At 37.7% G+C, this 22,271-nt stretch overlaps 1 non-coding gene and 1 pseudogene across 1 annotated transcript; both read left to right on the top strand.

Annotated features, from left to right (window-relative positions):
- LOC118010907 overlaps nucleotides 1–21,666 on the top strand; it is a 119,061-nt pseudogene extending 97,395 nt beyond the window's left edge.
- On the top strand, nucleotides 2,874–2,946 carry TRNAV-UAC. The gene has a single exon. It is a non-coding gene; the product is annotated as a tRNA-Val (tRNA).
- Nucleotides 21,667–22,271: the final 605 nt, after the last annotated feature.

The following is a 22,271-nucleotide window of genomic DNA, read 5'->3' as shown; positions in this document are numbered from 1 at the left end:
ATAAGTCATTCAGAGAAGGACATGTATCATATGACTTCACTGATATCAGGAATTCTTAATCTCAGGAAACAAACTGAGGGTTGCTGGAGTGGGGGGGGAGGGATGGGGTGACTGGGTGATAGACATTGGGGAGGGTATGTGCTCTGGTAAGCGCTGTGAATTGTGCAAGACTATTGAATCTCAAATCTGTACCTCTGAAACAAATAATGCAATATATGTTAAGAAGAAAAAAAAAAGATAGCAGGAGGGGAAGAATGAAGGGGGGAAATCAGAGGGGGAGACGAACCATGAGAGATGATGGACTCTGAAAAACAAACTGAGGGTTCTAGAGGGGAGGGGGGTGGGAGGATGGGTTAGCCTGGTGATGGGTATTATGGAGGGCACATTCTGCATGGAGCACTGGGTGTTATGCACAAACAATGAATCATGGAACACTACATCTAAAACTAATGATGTAATGTATGGTGATTAACATAACAATAAAAGGGTTTTTTTTAAATCCAATTAAAAAATGAGCAGAGGGTCTCAATTTTTCCAAAGAAGACATACAGATGACCAACAGGTACATGAAAAGATGCTCAACATCACTAATTATCAGAGAAATGATAATCAAAACCACAATGAGATATTATCTTACACCAGTCAGAATGGCTGGTATAAAAAATACAAAAAATAACCAGTGTTGCCAAGAATGTGGAGAAAAGGGAACACTGTGCACTGTTAATAGGAATGCAAACTGGTGCAGCCACTATGGAAAACAATATGGAGGTTCCTCAAAAAATTAAAAAATAGAATTATCGTATGATCCAGTAATTTTACTTCTGGGCACTCACTTTTCCAAAGAAAATGAAAATGCAGATTTGAAAAGATATATGAACCCTTATGTTCATTACAGCCATATTTTCAATAGCCCAAATATGGAAACAACCTAAGTGTCCATCAATGGATGAATGGATAAAGAAAATGTGGTATATATATTTATATAAAATGAAATATTGCCACAAAAAATAAGGAAATCTTGACATTTGCAACAATATGGGTGGACCTTGAGAGCATTATGTTAAATAAAATAAGTCAGAGAAAGATAAATACCATATAATCTCACTTATACATGAAATCTAAAAATATCCCCCCAAAAAACCCAAGCCCAACAAACAACCGAAACGAAAGTCATGAATAGAGAGAGCACAGTGGTGGTTGCCAGGGGAGAGGAGGTTTGGCAGGGGGTGAAATGAGTGAAAGAGGTCAGGAAGTACAGACCTCCAGTTGTGAAATGAATAGGTCAAGGGGATATATAGTGTTGCATGATGACTACAGTCCATTTACATAAACTACAATATCATTTATAGTAGTACATATTTGAAGGTTGCCAGGAGAGTGGATCTTGAAAGTTTTCATCAAATAAATTTTTTTTTAAATGTAACTTTTTTAAAGATTTATTAATTTATTTGAGAGAGAGAGAGAGCATGCATGTGGGAGGGAGGGGCAGAGGGAGAGAGAGAGAGAGAATCTCAAGCAGATTCCAAGCTGAGTGTGGAGCCTGATGGGCTCAATCCCAGAACCTTGATATCACAACCTAAGCTGAAACCAAGAGTCGGATGCTGAACCGACTGAACCACCCAGACACCCCTAAAAATGTAACTTTTTATGGTGAAAGGTAATGACTAAACTTATGATCATTTCACAGTGTATACACAGTGTATATACATATACACCTGAAGCTAATATATTGTATGTCTATTATACCTTAATTTAAAAAATACAAAATGCCAAACACAAATGAAATACTCAGAATCAATTAAAAAGTAAAATCTATAAGTAAATATAGTTCTACTTCAATTACATGTTAACATGGAAATAAAACCTGTTGGGACTGTGAATAGTTCATGAAGAATTATGTGATGCTTATCTAAGCCATTTCCATTTGGACAAGAACTAACTTTATAGAAAGTTATACTTATTGCTAGCCAGATTGAATCTGCTACAGTAAATACTAAAATTACTGCCTAGGGGAGTAGAGACAAAATTAGAGCTATTCATTCACTAATAAGTGAAAATATAGAAAAAGAACTCAAACATAACAATGACAAATGAAAGATGATTAATGTAATAGGACATATACAATAAGCATTCAAAATCATGTTTAAAGTGGGATGGGGTATTTGAATTAATAACAGTAGACATTTGAATTAGTAATTGTAATGGAAAAGTGGGAGCTTCTTCCAATAGTGTCGCCTTCTTTTTGTGAAGTGGGAAAGGGCACATTTACGTTGGGGAGATGTAAATTTATGTTAGAAAATGATCTTACATGAAACTGACAACACTGTCATGTACAAAAGGGTTTTAGCAAATGGGTCCTCACATTTCATTAAAGTAACATCACTTGTTGTCTTTCACATAATGGAACTGAGTAGATGATATAAAACCTGTATTATATTTCTCATGCTCATGGGGCTACCGTCGCTCTTCTAGTATCAGCACCAGAGTTTTTGCCTTATCAGGGCTTCAATGAAAGAAGCTGTCTTGTTTGTAAAGTCATTCAAATTCTTGGACTTTCCGTTTCCATTTTGAATAATGACTTGATTTTAATTTGTATCACTGTAGTTGCTCTGTTCATTTTGCCACCCTACATGCTTTTATAGGAAAATATTCAATAAATTATGTACTGTTTTATGCCTAAGCTTCTTAGTTGTAGGAATATATAAATAATGCAATAAATGTGATATTTTTCACATTTATCATGAATAGAGAGAACACAGTGGTGGTTGCCAGGGGTGAGGAGGTTTGGCAGGGGGTGAAATGAGTGAAAGAGGTCAGGTTGCTATAAAAATAGCAAATTAAAGTCCATTAAAGAATTCCACTTACTGTCTTCAGGTTCCATGGTGTAGTGGCTAGCACATCTGCCTTACACGCAGAAGATCCTGGGTTCGATTCCCAGTGGAACCACAAGGTTACCTTTGGCTTCCACTCAAAAGAAAAAAAAAAAAAAAAAAAAAGAATTCCACTCACTAAGATTGGCAAGTTCATTTGAGTTATTGCTCATTTCTGTTGTACCACAATCTTGGGCCTAACACGTTGAAGAACACTGAGAAAGGGCCCAGGGTTTTAGCCGTAAGTAAGAAAGTCAATGATCTTCCTACAAAGTTTCATTCCATCTGGTCCTTTCAAATTTGGGGGCCAAGCTCAGTAATAGAGGCTTTAAATATTTTTCTAGAGTCAAAGGTTTTATAAAAGATAATCACATAAGAGATTTTTGTATCTCCTGAATATTATTTTCAAGCATAGTTCATGTTTCTACCCCTCAAGTGATCCTACTGTCTTCTTTTCCAACCTCTATCCTCCAGTCTTCAGCTAATCTCCCATATTTCTTCTACTTTTGTCTTATCACTCTAAGCACCCGAAAAAAACCTTTTTTTTTTTTTTTAAAGATTTTATTTATTTATTTGACACAGAGAGACACAGCAAGAGAGGGAACACAAGCAGGGAGAGTGGGAGAGGGAGAAGCAGGCTTCCCGCGGAGCAGGGAGCCCAATTCGGGGCTCGATCCCGGGACCCTGGGATCATGACCTGAGCCGGAGGTAGACGCTTAACGACTGAGCCACCCAGGTGCCCCGCGAAAAAAAACTTTTAAATAAAAAGCCTAGATAGAGTTCTTTCAGAGTGGGCCTATTCCACGCTGTTAGATTAACCTAACATCTGTTCTTTTAACTCTGGAATTAAGGAGAGCCTATATCTTAAAAATTTACAATGGCAGTGACAAAGGACAAGAAACTTTTTTCTTTTCTTTTTTTTTTTTTTTTAAGATTTTATTTATTTGAGAGAGAGAGAATGAGAAAGAGTGAGCACATGAGAGGGGGGAGGGTCAGAGGGAGAAGCAGACGCCCTGCCGAGCAGGGAGCCCGATGCGGGGCTTGATCCCAGGACTCCAGGATCATGACCTGAGCCGAAGGCAGACGCTTAACCAACTGAGCCACCCAGGTGCCCAAGAAACTTTTTTCATCCATTTGCAATTGATGAATGTACTTATGTGAAGAGAAAAGAAAAAAAAAAAAAAAAAAAAAACAAATCAGATCAAAGCACACATTAATTCTCTACAATAAAATGTTAATAAAGCATGTTGTTACATATAAAGAAGTATATATGTTGGCACACATAGCCAACTCACCTAATTTCTTACATACACCATGAATTTATACAACTGAACAAGTTTTTGTTTTTCACATACTTTGTTATTTTGTTCTATTTTATAGATTTGATTTTCTTAACAAAGAGAATTGATTAAATAATCTGATAAATATGAATTAAAATACTGGCTGTCTCAAAAGGAAAGTGCTTTTGGTGATTTATTTCTTTGAGCTTTTGTTTTTGAACCCACAAAATGTAGATGATAACATGCAGTTCCAAAGATCATTGTGGAAATTTTTAAATGGGTATAAACCTTGACTGTTGGAAATACTCAATATCGCCACCACTCTCCTCAACCCCAGCAACGAACATGGTATATTAATTTCATCCCTACTTTTGTCTTTATATGTGTATATTTTTAAAAATTATTCATATAGTTGTCTCAATTTTTCCTTCAGATTTCAGATCTAGGTAAAGTTTTAAGTATTTGGGAGAAACAAAATGAGACCTGATAAAACGAAGAAAAAGTAAAAAATGATGACTCTTTATCTGCCTTCAGGAAATATTCAAAACTAGTTTCTAGCAACAATAGTAATTGGAGAGGTAGTTAGAACAAAAATTAAGAGTAAGGTACGTAATTGATTAAGGAAATAATGTTAATTCTACCTAGAATACTGACAAGATAATTAAGTAATTCAAATTGATATGATGGCAATGTGGACTGCTATCCAAACTTTCTTGATCATTTTACTGTCAATAATAATTGTATGAAGCAAGGTTATGTGCCAAAATATTCTTTCAAAATAAATGAAGATGATGGGATAAAATGGATAATTAAGATGTTCCCAAATGATAGGAAAGATCGTATCTGTGATACAATTAAAAACGAAAGAAGAATTTACATTATTTAGAATTCTTTTTAGGTTAAAACAATCTAATCAAAGACCTCATTTTTGGTAATGATGTTCAAAAAAATGAAATGATGTTTTTATCCATTCTTCTAAAAATCTCTTGTGTAGTCAAGGACCATCTTCCAACCTGAAGCAGGATTAAAATTTTAATTTACAGAACATAATTTATTGGAAAGCTTGTTCGGGTTTAAGTGCAGTCTTTGCTTACCAAGATTGATTGTTCTCTAAGTAAGTGTAAGAGTACCACAATAATAAGAATGTATTAATGTCACTGAACTGTATACTTAAAAACAGCTAAAATGGTAACTTCTATGTTATGTATTATTTTTCATAATGAAAAAATCAAAAGATTGGAAACCTTTTATTGACAGAGCAGCATATTTTTTGAACACTTAAAAAAATAATGATTAACTCTTTTTGAAAAAGAAATTATTCCTTAGTTATGAGTCCTGTTTTTTATTCCTTTCTTACTGACAACTTTTTCTTGTATTTTCCCATGTTCTTTTAAAATGTGGAAAACTGTAATTGACACAATACCAGAAAACAATGGAAGAAAAATATAGCCTTTGAAATACAGAATACAACTGTCATAAGCAAACCTCAATTTAAAAACAAACTTTATATAATTCAGAAAATAAAAGGAGAGAAAATACTTTGTAACTCTTTTCATGAGGCTGGCATTATTTTGATACCAAACCTGGGGGTGGAGGAGTGGGAAGTACAAAAAAAAAAAAAAAAGTATAGACCAATATCTGTCATGAACCTACATGTAAAACTCCTCCAAAATATTAGCAAATAGAATCTAGCAATGTATAAGAATAATGATACAAGACCAGGGGGGATTTATTTCAAATATACAAAACTGGTTCAATATTCAAAGATCAATCAGGGTAACCTATCACATCAACAGGCTAAAAAAGCAAAACCATAAGATCATAATAATTGATGCAGAAAAGGTGTTTCACATAAAATCTCATCAAACTAGGAATAGAGGACAATGTCCTAAACTCAATAAAGAACCACCTACACAAAACATATACTGAACGTAACATTTAATGATCAAAGACTGATTACGTTTATTATAAGGCTAGTAACATAGAAAATATATCTATCATATTTGACAGAGTACAGGAAGTGGTAGATTCTGAAATAGGAAGAAAAATAAAAAGTAAACAGACTGAAAAGGCAGAAACAAAACTGTCCCTATTTTGCAGATGGCATGATTATCTACATGGAAAACCCCTAAAAAAATCTATAAATAAAACAAAATTCCTATGACTAATAAGTAAGTTCAGCAATGTTTCAAGGTACAAGATCAAAACACACAATTGGATCACTCATATGTTGCTAGCAGGAACATAAGATGGTACAACCACTCTGAACATATTTGGCAATTTCTTATAGGACTAAATATGCAACAACCATACTGCCCATCAATTGCACTCTTGAGACTTTATCTTAAAGAAATAAAAATTTATACCTGCACAAAAACCTATATCCTTTCAGAAATAACCAAAAGACTGCAAACAGCCCAGATATACTTTAACTGAAATGGAAAATTGGTGGTACTTCCATTATATACATTAGTCAACAGCATGAATATTCAACACAAAGAATATTACTGATACCCCAAACAACTTGAATAAATCTCCAGGGGATTATGCTAAGTGAAAAACAAAGCCAATCTCAGAGGGTTATATATACTATAATTCCATTTATATCATATTCTTAAAATAAGAAAATTGGAGAAATGGAGAACAGATTAGTGATTGCCTGGGGTAACGAAGAGAAAAGGAGAGAGAGAGAAGTAGGACTATAAATGGGCAACACAAAAGATCTCTGTGATGATGGGAATGTTTTCCACCTTGAATGCCTCAATGCCAATGTCAATATCCTGGGGTTTTTGTTGCTGTTGTTGTTAAGGTTTTTTATTTATTTCTTTGACAGGGAGAGTGAGAGAGCACAAACAGGGGGAGCAGCAGAGGGAGAGGGAGAAGCAGTCTTCCCACTGAGCAGGGAGCCCAGTGCAGGACTCAATCCCAGGACCCTGAGATCATGACCTGAGCCGAAGGCATATGCTTAACTGACTGAGCCACCCAGGTGCCCCAATATCTTGGTTTTGATATTACACCATAGTTCTGCAAAACGTTACCATTAGGATAATTATGTGGTACATGGGGTCTTTCTGTATTATTTCTTAAAATGCATACGAATCTATATCTCAAAATTAAAAGTTTAATTAAAAAGTAATATAAAATGTGTTCCTAGGTCTCTAATTTAAAAACATAATAATATTGTAAGCCAAGTAAAACAAAATTTAATTAGTTTAGACCCAAGTAACCAGTACTTTCTCTCCTTTTCTTAACCTGGAGCAAACAATATATCATAAGAATTTTTGTTTATATTAGATAATTAAGTAAAAATAAGTAATTTATACTACTAAAACTGAATATATACATAAAACTAGGTTATAGTAATTTTTAACCTTTTAATATATACCAAATAAAAATGTCTACATAGTCTTACCAAATATCTACATAGTCTTACCAAGAGTTGTATGCAAACTGTTAAAAACAGTATTAGGCATAATAGCCAAAATGAAAATAATCTAAACCAGCCCTGCAAGAAATAGTAATGGGGACCCTTTGAGCAGAAAGAGAGACCAAAAGTAACAAAGACCAGAAAGGAACAGAGACAATCTACAGGAAGAGCAACTTTACAGGTCATACAATGGCACTAAATTCATATCTTTGAATAATTACTCTGAATGTAAATGGACTAAATGATTCTATCAAAAGACATAGGGTATCAGACCCATCAATATGCTGCTTAGAAGAGACTCATATTAGACCCAAAATTACCTCCAGATTGAAAGTGAGGGGGTGTAAAATCATTTATCATGCTAATGGACATCAAAATAAAGCTGGAATAGCCATCCTTATTTCAGACAAACTAGATTTTAAACCAAAGACTATTATAATAGGTGAAAAAGGACACTATAACATAATAAAGGGGTCTATCCAATAAGAAGATCAAACAATTGTAAATATTTATGCCCCTAACTTGGGAGTAGCCAAATATATAAATCAATTAATAACAAACTTAAAGAAACTCATTGATAATGATACAATAATAGTAGAGGACTTTAACTGCCCACTCACAGCAATGGACAGATCATATAAGCAGAAGATCAACAAGGAAACAAAGACTTTGAATGACACACTAGACCAAATGGACTTAACAGATATATTCAGAGCATGTCATCTTAAAGAAGCATATACATATTCATTTTGAGTGCACATAGAACATTCTCCAAAATAGATCACATACTGGGTCACAATTCAAGACTCAACTGGTACAAAATGATTGAGATTATGCCATGCATATTTTCAGACTACAATGCTATTAAACTTGAAGTTAACCACAAGAAAAAAATTTGGAAGGACCACAAATACATGGAGGTTAAAGAACATCCTACTAAAGAAAGAATGGGTCAACCAGGAAATTAAAGAAGAATTTAAAAAAACACATGGAAGCAAGTGAAAATGAAAACACACCTGTTCAAAATCTTTGGGATGCAGCAAAGGCAGTCCCTAAGAGGGAAGTACATAGTAATACAGGCCTTCTTCAAGAAGCAAAAGAGTCTCAAATACAAAACCTAACCTTACACCTAAAGGACCTGGAAAAAGAACAGCAAATAAAGTCTAAATCTAACAGGAAAGAGAAATAATAAAGATTAGGGCAGAAATCAATGATATAGAAATAAAAATAAAACAGTGGAACAGATCAATGAAACTAGGAGCTGCTTCTTTGAAAGAATTAGAAAGATTGATAAATCCCTACCCAGACTTATCAAAAAGAGAAAGGACCCAAATAAATAAAACCATAAATGAAAGAGGAGAGATCACAACCAACACCAAAGAAATACAAACAATTATAAGAGAATATTATAACCAATTATATACCAAAAAATTAGGCAATCTGGAAGAAATGAATAAATTCCTAGAAGCATATAAACTAAAATTGAAATAGGAAGAAATAGAAAACCTAAACAAACCCATAGCCACCAAAGAAATTGAAAGTATAATAAAAAAATCTCCCAAAAAACAAAAGTCCAAGGCTGAATGGCTTCCCAGGGGATTTCTACCAAACATTTAAAGAAGAATTAATACTTATTCTTCTGAAACTTTTCCAAAAAATAGAAGTGGAAGGAAAACTTTCAAACTCATTTTATAAGGCCAGTATTACCTTGATCCCCAAATCAGACAAAGACCCCACTAAAAAGGAGAATTACAGACCAATATCCCCGGTGAACATAGATGCAAAAATTCTCCACAAGATACTAGCTAATAAGATCCAACATTACATTAAAAGGATTATTCACCAAGACCAAGTGGGATTTACTCCTGGGCTGCAAGGGTGGTTCAACCTCTACAAATCAATCAATGTGATACAACACATTAATAAAAGAAAGGATAAGAACCATATGATCAGGGTGCCAGGGTGGCTCGCCAGTTAAGTGTCTGCCTTTGGCTCAGGTCATGATCCAGGGTCCTGGGATTAAGCCCAGTGTTGGGCTCCCTGCTCACCTCCCTCTACTTCTACCCCTCCCCCTTCACTCATGCTCTCTCTTTCTCTCTCTTTCTCTCTCTCAAATAAATAAAATCTTTAAAAAAAGAACCATATGATCCTCTCAATAGATGCAGAAAAAACATTTGATAAAATACAGCATCCTTTCTTGATAAAAACCCTCCAACATGTAAGGATAGGAACATATCTCAACATCATAAAGGCCACATACAAAAGATCCACAGCTAATATCATCCTCAATGGGGAAAAACTGAGAGCTTTTCCCCTAAGGTCAGGAACATGACAGGGATGTCTACTCTCACCATTGTTGTTCAACATAGTACTGGAAGTCGGGCGCCTAGGTGGCTCAGTTGGTTAAGTGACTGCCTTCGGCTCAGGTCATGATCCTGGAGTCCCGGGATTGAGTCCCACATTGGGCTCCCTGCTCAGCAGGGGGTCTGCTTCTCCCTCTGCCCTCTTCCCTCTCGTGCTCTCTGTCTCTCATCCTCTCTCTCTCAAATAAATAAATAAATAAATAAATAAATAAATAAAATCTTAAAAAAAATTAAAAAAAAACATAGTACTGGGAGTCCTAGCTTTAGCAATCAGACAACAAAAAGAAATAAAATGCATCTGAATTGGCAAAGAAGTTAAACTTTAACTCTTCACAGACAACATGATACTCTGTAGAAAACCTGAACGACTGTACCAAAAAATTGCTAAAACTGATATAGGAATTCAGCAAAGTCACCAGATATAAAATCAATGCACAGAAGTCTGTTCCATTTTTATACACTAACAATGAAGCAGCAGAAAGTGAAATCAAAGAAATGAATCCTGTTTACAATTGCAACAAAGACCATAAGATATGTAGGAATAGACCTAACTAAAGAGGCAAAAGATCTGTACTCTGAAAACTATAGAACACTTATGAAAGACATTGAGGAAGACACAAAGAAATGGAAAAACATTCCATGCTCTTTGGAAGAACAAATAATGTTAAAATGTCTATGCTGGGGGGGCGGAGCAAGATGGCAGAGGAGTAGGAGACCTGGATTTCGTCTCCTCTCAGGAATTCAGCTGGATAGGGATCAAACCATTCTGAACACCTACAAACCCAACAGGAGATCGAAGAAAAGAAGAGCAACAACTCTCTCAACAGAAAAGCGACCATTTTCTGGAAGGTAGGACGTGCGGAGAAGTGAATCCGCGGCCATATTCGGGAGGATAGACGGCGGGGGAGGGGCCTCTATCGGCCACTTCTGGCAAGTGATAGAACCACAGAGCACAAAATCGGAACTTTTAAAAGTCTGCTCCGCTGAGGGACGTCACTCTGGTGGCTAAGCGGGGGGTGGAACCCTCCGGGACAGTGTGGTCTCAGGACCCTCGGGGTCACAGAAAGACCGGGGGTGCCTGAGTGTGGCAGAGCTCCCAGGTATCGGAGCAGGGAAGCCGGCTGCAGAGGCGGAGCCCAGGCGCGGGCTCTCAGCTCGGGGTGGCCAGAAACCGGGATCCGCGGCACAGTCGGGCCGCTGCTCCTCCAGCAGGGACCCAACAAGCGGCAGATCCGGGGAGACTCACCTTCCTCCCCCAGGAGGAGCCACGCGGGAGTGCACCGCAGGGATCTGCTGGGTTTGGAGACTCCACCTGGGGTCGGGTGACAGAGATAGAAACGCGCGGTCACAGGCCAGGTGAGCACGGAGTGCGGCCCGAGACCGGGGAGACGGGAGTGACTGACGGCTTTTCTCTGGGGGCTCATGGAGAAGCGGGGCCCCGAGTTCTTGGCTCCTCCGGGGCAGAGATTGGGAGGCCGCCATTTATACTCTCCACCTCCAAAGCTGTACGGAAAGCTCGCAAGGAACAAAAGCTCCGGAGAGCAAACCCGAACAGATTACTTAGCCCGGAGGGGGCAAGGGCGGGGCAATTCTGCCTCCGGCAAAGACATTTGGAAACCAAGGCAACAGGCCCCTCCCGAGAAGATCAGCGAGAACAGGCAGCCAAGACCAAGTTTACCGATCAATGAGAACGGCAGAACTCCAGCGCTAGGGGAATACTGCACATAGAATTCATGGCTTTTTTACCATGATTCTTTAGTCTTTCAAAGTTAATTTTTTTTCCTTTTTTTCTTTTTCTTTTTTTTTTTTTTTGATTTTTTCTTTTTCCCTTTTTCAACCAACATCTTATCAATCCCTTTAAAAAAAAAAAAAACATTTTTATTTTTCATTTTTAGAGTCATATTCTATCCCTTCAGAGTAGTTACCCGTATTTTTGGCTTATATATATATAAGTTGTATCTCTTTAAAATTTTGAGATAGTTTCTTCTAACAGATTAAAATATACCCTAAATCTCTAGTATATGGTTTTTTCTACTCCCCTGCCTGATCACATCCTCTCCCTTTTTTTTTTTCTTTTTTCTTTTTTTAAATACTCTTCTTTCTTTTCTCAAACAACTTCTTATCAATTCCTTTTATAAAATTTTTTATAATTTCCATCTTTACAGTCATATCCCATCCCTTCATCATATTAACCCTTATTTTTGTACATATATAAGTTTTTCTTTCTTTAAAATTTTGGGAGGCACTTTCTTCTAACAGACCAAAATACACCCCAAATCTAGTGTGTGACACTGATCTATATACCAGCCTGATCATATTTGATCACATTCTGTTTTTTTGTTGTTGTTGTTGTTCTGTTTTGTTTGTTTTTGTTTGTTTTTATCTTTATCTTTATCTTTTTCTTTTTTCTCTCTTTCCATTTGTTTTTCCACTGCTTCAGGTCTTTTCTGATTTGTTTAGAGTATATTTTCTGGGGACGTTGTTACTCTGCTAGCATTTTGTTCTCTCATTAATCTATTCTCCTCCGCACAAAATGACAAGACAGAAAAAATCACCTCAACAAAAAGAACAAGAGGTAGTACCGATTCCAGGGACCTACTCAATACGGACATTAGTATGATGTCAGATCTAGAGTTCAGAATCATCACTTTAAAGATACTAGCTGGGCTTGAAAAAAATATGGAAGTTATTAGAGAAACCCTTTCTGGAGAAGTAAAAGAACTAAAATCTAACAAAGTAGAAATCAAAAAGGCTATTAATGAGGTGCAATCAAAAATGGGGGCGCTAACTGCTAGAATAAATGCGACAGAAGAGAGAATCAGTAATATAGAAGATGAAATGATGGAAAATAAAGAAGCTGAGAAAAAGAGAGATAAACAACTACTGGATCACGAGGGCGGAATTCGAGAGATAAGCGATACCATAAGATGAAACAATATTAGAATAATTGGGATCCCAGAAGAAGAAGAAAGAGAGAGAGGGGCAGAAGGTATATTGGAGCAAATTATAGCAGAGAACTTCCCTAATCTGGGGAAGGAAACAGGCATCAAAATCCAGGAAGCACAGAGAACCCCTCTCAAAATCAATAAAAATAGGTCAACACCCCGACATCTAATAGTAAAACTTATGAGTCTCATAGACAAAAAGAAAATCCTGAAAGCAGCTTGGGAGAAGAGTTATGTAACCTACAAGGGTAGAAACATTAGATTGGCAACAGACCTATCCACAGAGACCTGGTAGGCCAGAAAGGACTGGCAGGATAAATTCAGAGCACTAAATGAGAAAAATATGCAGCCAAGAATACTATATCCAGCTAGGCTGTCATTGAAAATTGAAGGAGAGATAAAAAGCTTCCAGGACAAACAAAAACTAAAGGAATTTGCAAACACGAAACCAGCCCTACAAGAAATCTTGAAAGGGGTCTTCTAAGTAAAGAGAGACCCTAAAAGCAACATAGACCAGAAAGGAACACAGACAATATACGGTAACAGTCACCTTACAGGCAATACAATGGCACTAAATTCCTATCTTTCAAGAGTTACCCTGAATGTAAATGGGCTAAATGCCCCGATCAAAAGACACAGGCTATCAGACTGGATTAAAAAACAAGACCCTTCGATATGCTGTCTGCAAGAGACTCATTTTAGAACCAAAGACACCCCCAGATTGAAAGTGAGGGGGTGGAAAACCATTTACCATGCTAATGGACACCAAAAGAAAGCTGGGGTGGCAATCCTTATATCAGACAAATTGGATTTTAAACCAAAGACTGTAATAAGAGATGAGGAAGGACATTATATACTACTTAAAGGGTCTATCCAACAAGAAGATCTAACAATTGTAAATATCTATGCCCCTAACATGGGAGCAGCCAATTATATAAGGCAATTAATAACAAAAGCAAACAAACACATCAACAACAATACAATAATAGTGGGGGACTTTAACACCCCCCTCACTGAAATGGACAGATCATCTCAGCAAAAGATCAACAAGGAAACAAAGACTTTAAATGACACACTGGACCAAATGGACTTCACAGACATATTCAGAACATTCCACCCCAAAGCAATGGAATACACATTCTTCTCTAGTGCCCATGGAACATTCTCCAGAATAGATCACATCCTAGGTCATAAATCAGGTCTCAACCGGTACCAAAAGATTGTGATCATTCCCTGCCTATTTTCAGACCACAATGCTTTGAAACTAGAACTCAATCACAAGAGGAATGTCAGAAAGAACTTAAATACATGGAGGCTAAAGAGCATCCTACTGAAGAATGAATGGGTCAACCAGGAAATTAAAGAAGAATTAAAAAAATACATGGAAACCAATGAAAATGAAAACACAACTGTTCAAAATCTTTGGGATGCAGCAAAGGCAGAACTAAGAGGAAAGTATATAGCAATACAAGCCTTTCTCAAGAAACAAGAAAGGTCTCAAGTACACAACCTAACCCTACACCTAAAGGAGCTGGAGAAAGAATAGCAAATAAAGCCTAAACCCAGCAGGAGAAGAGAAATAATAAAGATCAGAGCAGAAATCAATGAAATAGAAACTAAAAGAACAGTAGAACAGATCAACGAAACTAGGAGCTGGTTCTTTGAAAGAATTAACAAGATTGATAAACCCCTGGCCAGGCTTATCAAAAAGAGAAGAGAAATGACCCAAATCAACAAAATCATGAATGAAAGAGGAGAGATCACAACCAACACCAAAGAAATACAAACAATTATAAGAACATATTATGAGCAACTCTATGCCAGCAAATTAGATAACCTGGAAGAGATGGATGCATTCCTAGAGATGTATCAACTACCAAAACTGAACCAAGAAGAAATACAAAACCTGAACAGACCTATAACCACTAAGGAAATTGAAGCAGTCATCAAAAATCTCCCAACAAACAAAAGCCCAGGAACAGATGGCTTCCCAGGGGAATTCTACCAAACATTTCAAGAAGAATTAATACCTATTCTTCTGAAACTGTTCCAAAAAATAGAAATGGAAGGAAAACTTCCAAACTCATTTTATGAGGCCAGCATTACCTTGATCCCAAAACCAGACAAAGACCCCTTCAAAAAGGAGAATCACATACCAACATCCCTGATGAACATGGATGCAAAAATTCTCACCAAAATACTAGCCAATAGGATCCAACAGTACATTAAAAGGATTATTCACCACGACCAAGTGGGATTTTTCCCTGGGCTGCAAGGTTGGTTCAACATCCGCAAATCAATCAATGTGATACAATACATTAACAAAAGAAAGAACAAGAATCATATGATCCTCTCAATAGATGCAGAAAAAGCTTTTGATAAAGTATAGCATCCTTTCTTGATCAAAACTCTTCAGAGTATAGGCATAGAGGGTACATACCTCAATATCATAAAAGCCATCTATGAAAAACCCACAGTGGATATCATTCTCAATGGGGAAAAGCTGAGAGCTTTCTCCCTAAGGTCAGGAATGTGGCAGGGATGTCCACTATCACCACTGCTATTCAACATAGTATTGGAAGTCCTAGCCACAGCAATCAGACAACAAAAAGAAATAAAAGGCATCCAAATCGGCAAAGAAGAAGTCAAACTCTCACTCTTTGCAGATGATATGATACTTTATGTAGAAAACCCCAAAGACTCCACCCCAAAACTGCTAGAACTCATACAGGAATTCAGTAAAGTGGCAGGATATAAAATCAATGCACAGAAATGGGTGGCATTTCTATACACCAACAACAAGACAGAAGAAAGAGAAATTAAGGAGTTGATCCCATTTACAATTGCACCCCAAACCATAAGATACCTAGGAATAAATCTAACAAAAGAGACAAAGGATCTGTACTCAGAAAACTATAGAATACTCATGAAAGAAATTGAGGAAGACACAAAGAAAGGGAAAAACGTTCCATGCTCATGGATTGGAAGAACAAATATTGTGAAGATGTCAATGCTACCTAGAGCAATCTACACATTCAATGCAATCCCCATCAAAATACCATCCACTTTTTTCAAAGAAATGGAACAAATAATCCTAAAATTTGTATGGAACCAGAAAAAAACCCGAATAGCCAGAGGAATGTTGAAAAAGAAAAGCAAATCTGGCGGCATCACAATTCTGGACTTCCAGCTCTATTACAAAGCTGTCATCATCAAGACAGCATGGTAATGGCACAAAAACAGACACATAGATCAATGGAACAGAATAGAGAGCCCAGAAATGGGCCCTCAACTCTGTGGTCAACAAATCTTTGACAAAGCAGGAAAGAATGTCCAATGGAAAAAAGACAGTCTCTTCAACAAATGATGTTGGGAAAATTGGATAGCCACATGCAGAAGAATGAAACTAGACCATTTCCTTACACCACACACAAAAATAGACTCAAAATGGTTGAAAGACCTCAATGTGAGACAGGATTCCATCAAAATCCTAAAGGAGAACACAGGCAGCAACCTCTTTGACCTCAGCTGAAGCAACTTCTTCCTAGAAACATCGCCAAAGGCAAGGGAAGCAAGGGAATAAATGAACTATTGGGACTTCATCAAGATAAAAAGCTTTTGCACAGCAAAGGAAACAGTCAACAAAACCAAAAGACAACCGACAGAATCGGAGAAGATATTTGCAAATAACATTTCAGATAAAGGGCTAGTATCCAAAATCTATAAAGAACTCTTCAAACTCAACACCCAAAGAACAAAGAATCCAATCAAGAAATGGGCAGAAGACATGAACAGACATTTTTCCAAAGAAGACATCCAATTGGCCAACAGACACATGAAAAAGTGCTCAATATCACTCGGCATCAGGGAAATCCAAATCAAAACCTCAATGAGATACCACCTCACACCAGTCAGAATGGCTAAAATTAACAAGTCAGGAAAGGACAGATGTTGGCGGGGATGTGGAGAAAGGGGAACCCTCCTACACTGTTGGTGGGAATGCAAGCTGGTGCAGCCACTCTGGAAAACAGTATGGAGTTTCCTCACAAAGTTGAAAATAGAGCTACCATATGATCCAGCAATTTCACTACTGGGTATTTACCCCAAAGATACAAAAGTAGGGATCCAAAGGGGTACGTGCACCCCGATGTTTATAGCAGCAATGTCCACAATAGCCAAACTGTGGAAAGAGCCAAGATGTCCATTGAGAGATGAATGGATAAAGAAGATGTGGTTTATATACACAATGGAATATTATGCAGCCATCAAACGAAATGAGATCTTGCCATTTCCAACGATGTGATGGAACTGGAAGGTATTATGTTGAGCGAAATAAGTCAAACAGAGAAAGGCATGTATCATATGATCTCACGGATATGAGGAATTCTTAATCGCAGGAAACAAACTGAGGGTTGCTAGAGTGGGGGGTGGGGTGGGAGGGATGTGGTGACTGGGTGATAGACACTGGGGAGGGTATGTGCTCTGGTAAGCGCTGTGAATTGTGCAAGACTGTTGAATCTCAGATCTGTACCTCTGAAACAAATAATGCAATATGTTAAGAAAAAAAAAAAAAAAGAAGAAGAAGAAGAAGGTAGCAGGAGGGGAAGAATGAAGCGGGGTAAATCGGAGGGGTAGATGAACCATGAGAGACGATGGACTCTGAAAAACAAACTGAGGGTTCTAGAGGGGAGGGGGGTGGGAGGATGGTTTAGCCTGGTGGTGGGTATCGAGGAGGGCACATTCTGCATGGAGCACAGGATGTTATGCACAATGAATCATGGAACACTATATCTAAAACTAATGATGTAATGTATGGGGATTAACATAAGAATAAAAAAATGCTCTAAAAAAATGTCTATGCTACCTCAAGCAATCTACACATTCAATGCAATCCCTATCAAAATACCACCAGCATTTTTCACATATCTACAATTTGTATGGAACCAGAAAAGACCACGAATAGCCAAAGTAATGTTGAAAAAGAAAACCAAAGCTGTAGGCATCACAATTCCAGACTTCAAGCAGTATTACAAATCTATAATCATCAAGACAGTATGGTACTGGCACAAAAACAGACACATAGATTAACAGAACAGAAAAGAGAACCCAGAAATGGACCTTCAACTCTATGGTCAATGAATCTTCGACAAAGCAGGAAAGAATATTCAATGGAAAAAAGACAGTCTCTTCAATAAATGGTGCTGGGAAAATTGGACAGCCACATGCAGAAGAATGAAACTAGACCACCTTCTTACACCATACATAAAAATAAACCTAAACTGGATAAAGATCTAAATGTGAGACAGGAATCCGTCAAAATCTTAGAGGAGAAAACACACAGCAAGCTCTTTGATCTTGGCCTCAGCAAATTCTTCCTAGACATGACTCCAGAGGCAAGGCAAAGAAAAGAAAAACTGAACTATTGGGACTTAATCAGGATAAAAAGCTTTTGTACAGCAAATGGAACAATCAACGAGACTAAAAGAAAACCTTTGGAATAGGAGAAGAAATTTGCAAATGACATATCCGATAAAGGGCTAGTATCCAAAATCTGTAAAGAACTGATCAAACTCAATACCCAAAATACAAAACAAAACAAAACAAAAAACAGTCAAGAAATGGGCAGAAGACATGAACAGACATTTCTCCAAAGAAGACATACAAATAGCTAACAGACAAATGAAAAAATGTTCAACATCACTCAGGGAAATAGAAATTAAAATCACAATGAGATACTACCTCATACCTGTCAGCATGGCTAAAATTAACAACTCAGGAAACGACAGATGTTGGAGGGGATGTGGAGAAAGGGGAACCCTCTTGCACTGTTGGTGGGAATGCAAGCTGGTGCAACCACTCTGGAGAACAGTATGGAGGTTACTCAAAAAGTTAAAAATAGAACTACCCTATGACCCAGCAATTGCACTACTAGGTATTTATCCAAAGGATACAAACATAGTGATTCAAAGGGATACATCCACCCCAATGTTCATAGCAGCAATGTCCATAATAACCAAAATATGGAAAGAGCCCACAAGTCCATCAACAGATGAATGGATAAAGATGCTGTATATATATTTACAATGGAATATTACTAAAAAAAAAAAATGAAATCTTGCCATTTGCAATGATGTGGATGGAACTAGAATGTATTATGCTAAGTGAGACAAAACAGAAAGACTGATACCATATGGTTTCACTCACATGGAATTCAAGAAACAAAACAGATGAACACAGGGGAAGGGAAGGAAAAATAAAATAGGACAAAAGCAGAGAGGGAGACAAACCATGAGAGACTCTTAACTATAGAGAACAAACTAAGGGTTGCTACAAGGGAGGTTGGGGGGGTAGGGATGGAGTAATTAGGTGATAGGTATTAAGGAGGACACTTGATGTAATGAGCCCTGGGTGTTATATGCAACCGATGAATACCTAAACTCTACCCTGAAATTAATAATACATTATATGTTAATTAACTTGAATTTAAATTTAAAAAAAATGAAAATAAATGTTCATAGTAGTAGAACAAGTAAATTGTAGTATATTCAAATTATGGAGAACTACACAGCAATGAGAATGAACTGCTCTGTGAAATAGCATAGATTAATTTCACAAACATACTATTGAGCTGATGAAGACAGTTATAGAAGGATGCATATGGTATGATTCCACTTATATAAAGTAGGAAGAGGAGAAAGCTGTCTAAACTCTTAGAGATATGGACAGTGTCTGTCTAGGGAGGAGCAGGGTCTAGGAGCAGGGTTAGGAGACCTTATGGAGAGTGGCAATGTTCTACTACTTGACCTGGATGCTAGTTACTTGCATATATTCACATTGTGAAAATTTATTCAAAGGTACACATTTGTTTATGCATGTTATAGGACAATAATGAAATGTACTTCAAAAAATTTTTTTTTTCCAAACTCTGATCTATAGTTAGTATGTATGCAGCTCAAATTCTTTCAGTCTCTCTACAAATTTTTATACATGAAAAAATAAATGGACCGATAGTGGTAGAATGGCAAAAATCCCAATCATTGAAGACAATAACCACAATGATAATAAATTAGCTTTCAGGAAAATACAAAACAAGAATTAAAACAAAATATTTGATTCAATTAAAGAAAAAATTTTAATGTCTCACTTAATAAAATCTAATTATAGTGCAGATCTATCCATTTTTTATTCACCGAAGACACCAAGCTAAGCATGTGTACCTAAACAGCATTTCATTATTTTATATTCCTGCCTTTAAACTTTCCATTACGGTATTGTTTTGCTCTTTTCCCCTTTTCTTATGAAAAATAAAAACAGTGATATCAAGTTGTACCTTTTTTTTTTTTAAGATTCTGAAAACCCGGGGCGCCTGGGTGGCTCAGTTGGTTAAGCGACTGCCTTCGGCTCAGGTCATGATCCTGGAGTCCCGGGATCAAGTCCCGCATCGGGCTCCCTGCTCGGCAGGGAGTCTGCTTCTCCCTCTGACCCTCCTCCCTCTCATGCTCTCTGTCTCTCATTCTCTCTCTCTCTCAAATAAATAAATAAAATCTTAAAAAAAAAAAAAGATTCTGAAAACCCTGTCACCTGCTTTTTTTCTGGAGAAAGATAAAGGGAGGAGAGAAAATATTCACTTGAATTTGAGGGGCAGCTTAATGGGAAGCAACAGTAGCAACAATTTTAGGCCTCGAAGGCTCCTCTCTGATCACAAGGGAATGCTGAAACTTCCTTGTTTGAAGATTGAAGAGTTTAATTTAGAGGGAAGTGACTCAAGTTCCAGGCCCACAACACCTGCTCTGGACGAGTGACGGTGGCAGATTATGCCAACTGGGATCCGGCGGTCATGAGGTCTGGACAGGTCAAGAAAGCCGTCGCCAATTCTGTGCAGCAGGAAGTAAAATCCCTGTGGCTTGGAAGCCTCCCAGGTTCCTGCAGAGGAAGCTCTTTCTGGGGTTGGTGAGCCCTGTGACATCACTGACAGCCTTGATGAGAGGATGCCCAGGAGGACAGCATCCGTGAGAGAACTGCCTCCTGAACAAAGAAAAGCAAGAGGCACAAAGACCTGGACGGGGCTGGAGGAGAAGAGTATCCCATGGATATTCGGCTATTGCTGGCCTCCCATATCCATCCCGAGGACACTGGATTTTTCCCTGATTTGTAAGAAGGCCTGAACTGTCACTTGCACTGCTTCCTTTTGGACTATGTTGTACCGAACCACTACACTCTGGATGCCTCTCTGCCTTTGCACCTGTTACCAGAGTCAGTGGAGAAGCTGTGCTGTCTGTGTGATCTGATCTCTATACCTTATGTGTGAGCCCTTTGCTACTCCAATCTCCAAGAATCCAGCCATTCCAGAATTCCAAGTGCTTACTTTTCTGGTGCAGAAAGATTGTTGGGAACAGACAGGAACCAATGTGGGAATTCAACTTTAAGTTCAAAAAACAGTCCCCTAGATTAAAGAGCAATTGTATGAGAGGGTTGCAGCCTCCCATTCAGTACGAATATGTTCATACCAACCCAGACCAGGACTGCTGCCTACTGCAGGTCACCACCCTCAATTTCATCTTTATTCCAATTGTCATGGGAATGATATTTACCCTGTTTACTATCAATGTGAGCATGGATATGAGGCATCATTGTGTGAGACTGGAGTTCCAAGATTCTCCTGTCCATGGTGGTCGGAAACTGCACAGTGAACAGGGTCCGCAAGCCATCCTGGACCCAGTGCACAGCGTTGAACTCTTTGACTGGTGGCATCCTCAGTATCTGTTCTCCCTGAGAGCATAGTTACTGCTTCCTGTCCCTGAAGGCAGTCCTGAGCTAGGCCAGTCCATTAGTAATCAGATTCCAGTTTGGAAGGGGTGTCTGGATTGTATATCTGGTTAGTAATACATATGCTTTTCTGGTTCCTGGGGCTCCTGTTAGGGGAAGGAGAAAGACTGAATCAAGAGGAAAAACAACTATGATTTATAAACATATTTTAATGTAAAAATTTGCATTTGAAAGGAGAAATCTGGCCCTATTTTCTGTGTTCAACCCATTTGGTGCTATTGAATTTGCTGTTCTTTATTCTTTTATCCTATCAAGTTGTACTCTTAACTAAATTTGATCTTGTGAAGCAATCCACACCTATTGTTTCATCTGTAGATGGAATGGGTTTAGCCTAAATTCTTTATCCAGGTCGCAGGCAAAGATTTCAGGTAATATTTGCCTCAGGACACGTTCCCTGTGGTGATTGTAATTGGAGAGTGCAGCTGTGGACTCTAAGGCAGTCCTTTTCGCTGTAATCCTTTCCACATGGTATTCACACAAAACTTCTTTAGTTTTCAGAGGCAGCAAGTCTTTGCCCAAACTAGTGCAGTTTGTGGTTCTCTCTTCAGGTTCACTTCATC

Source organism: Mirounga leonina, unplaced genomic scaffold (assembly GCF_011800145.1).
Source record: "Mirounga leonina isolate KUSES-001 unplaced genomic scaffold, KU_Mleo_1.0 Mir_129, whole genome shotgun sequence".
Classification (NCBI taxonomy): domain Eukaryota; kingdom Metazoa; phylum Chordata; class Mammalia; order Carnivora; family Phocidae; genus Mirounga; species Mirounga leonina.
Note: the sequence above shows the minus strand (reverse complement) of the source record. Positions and strands in the feature narration are given on the sequence as shown.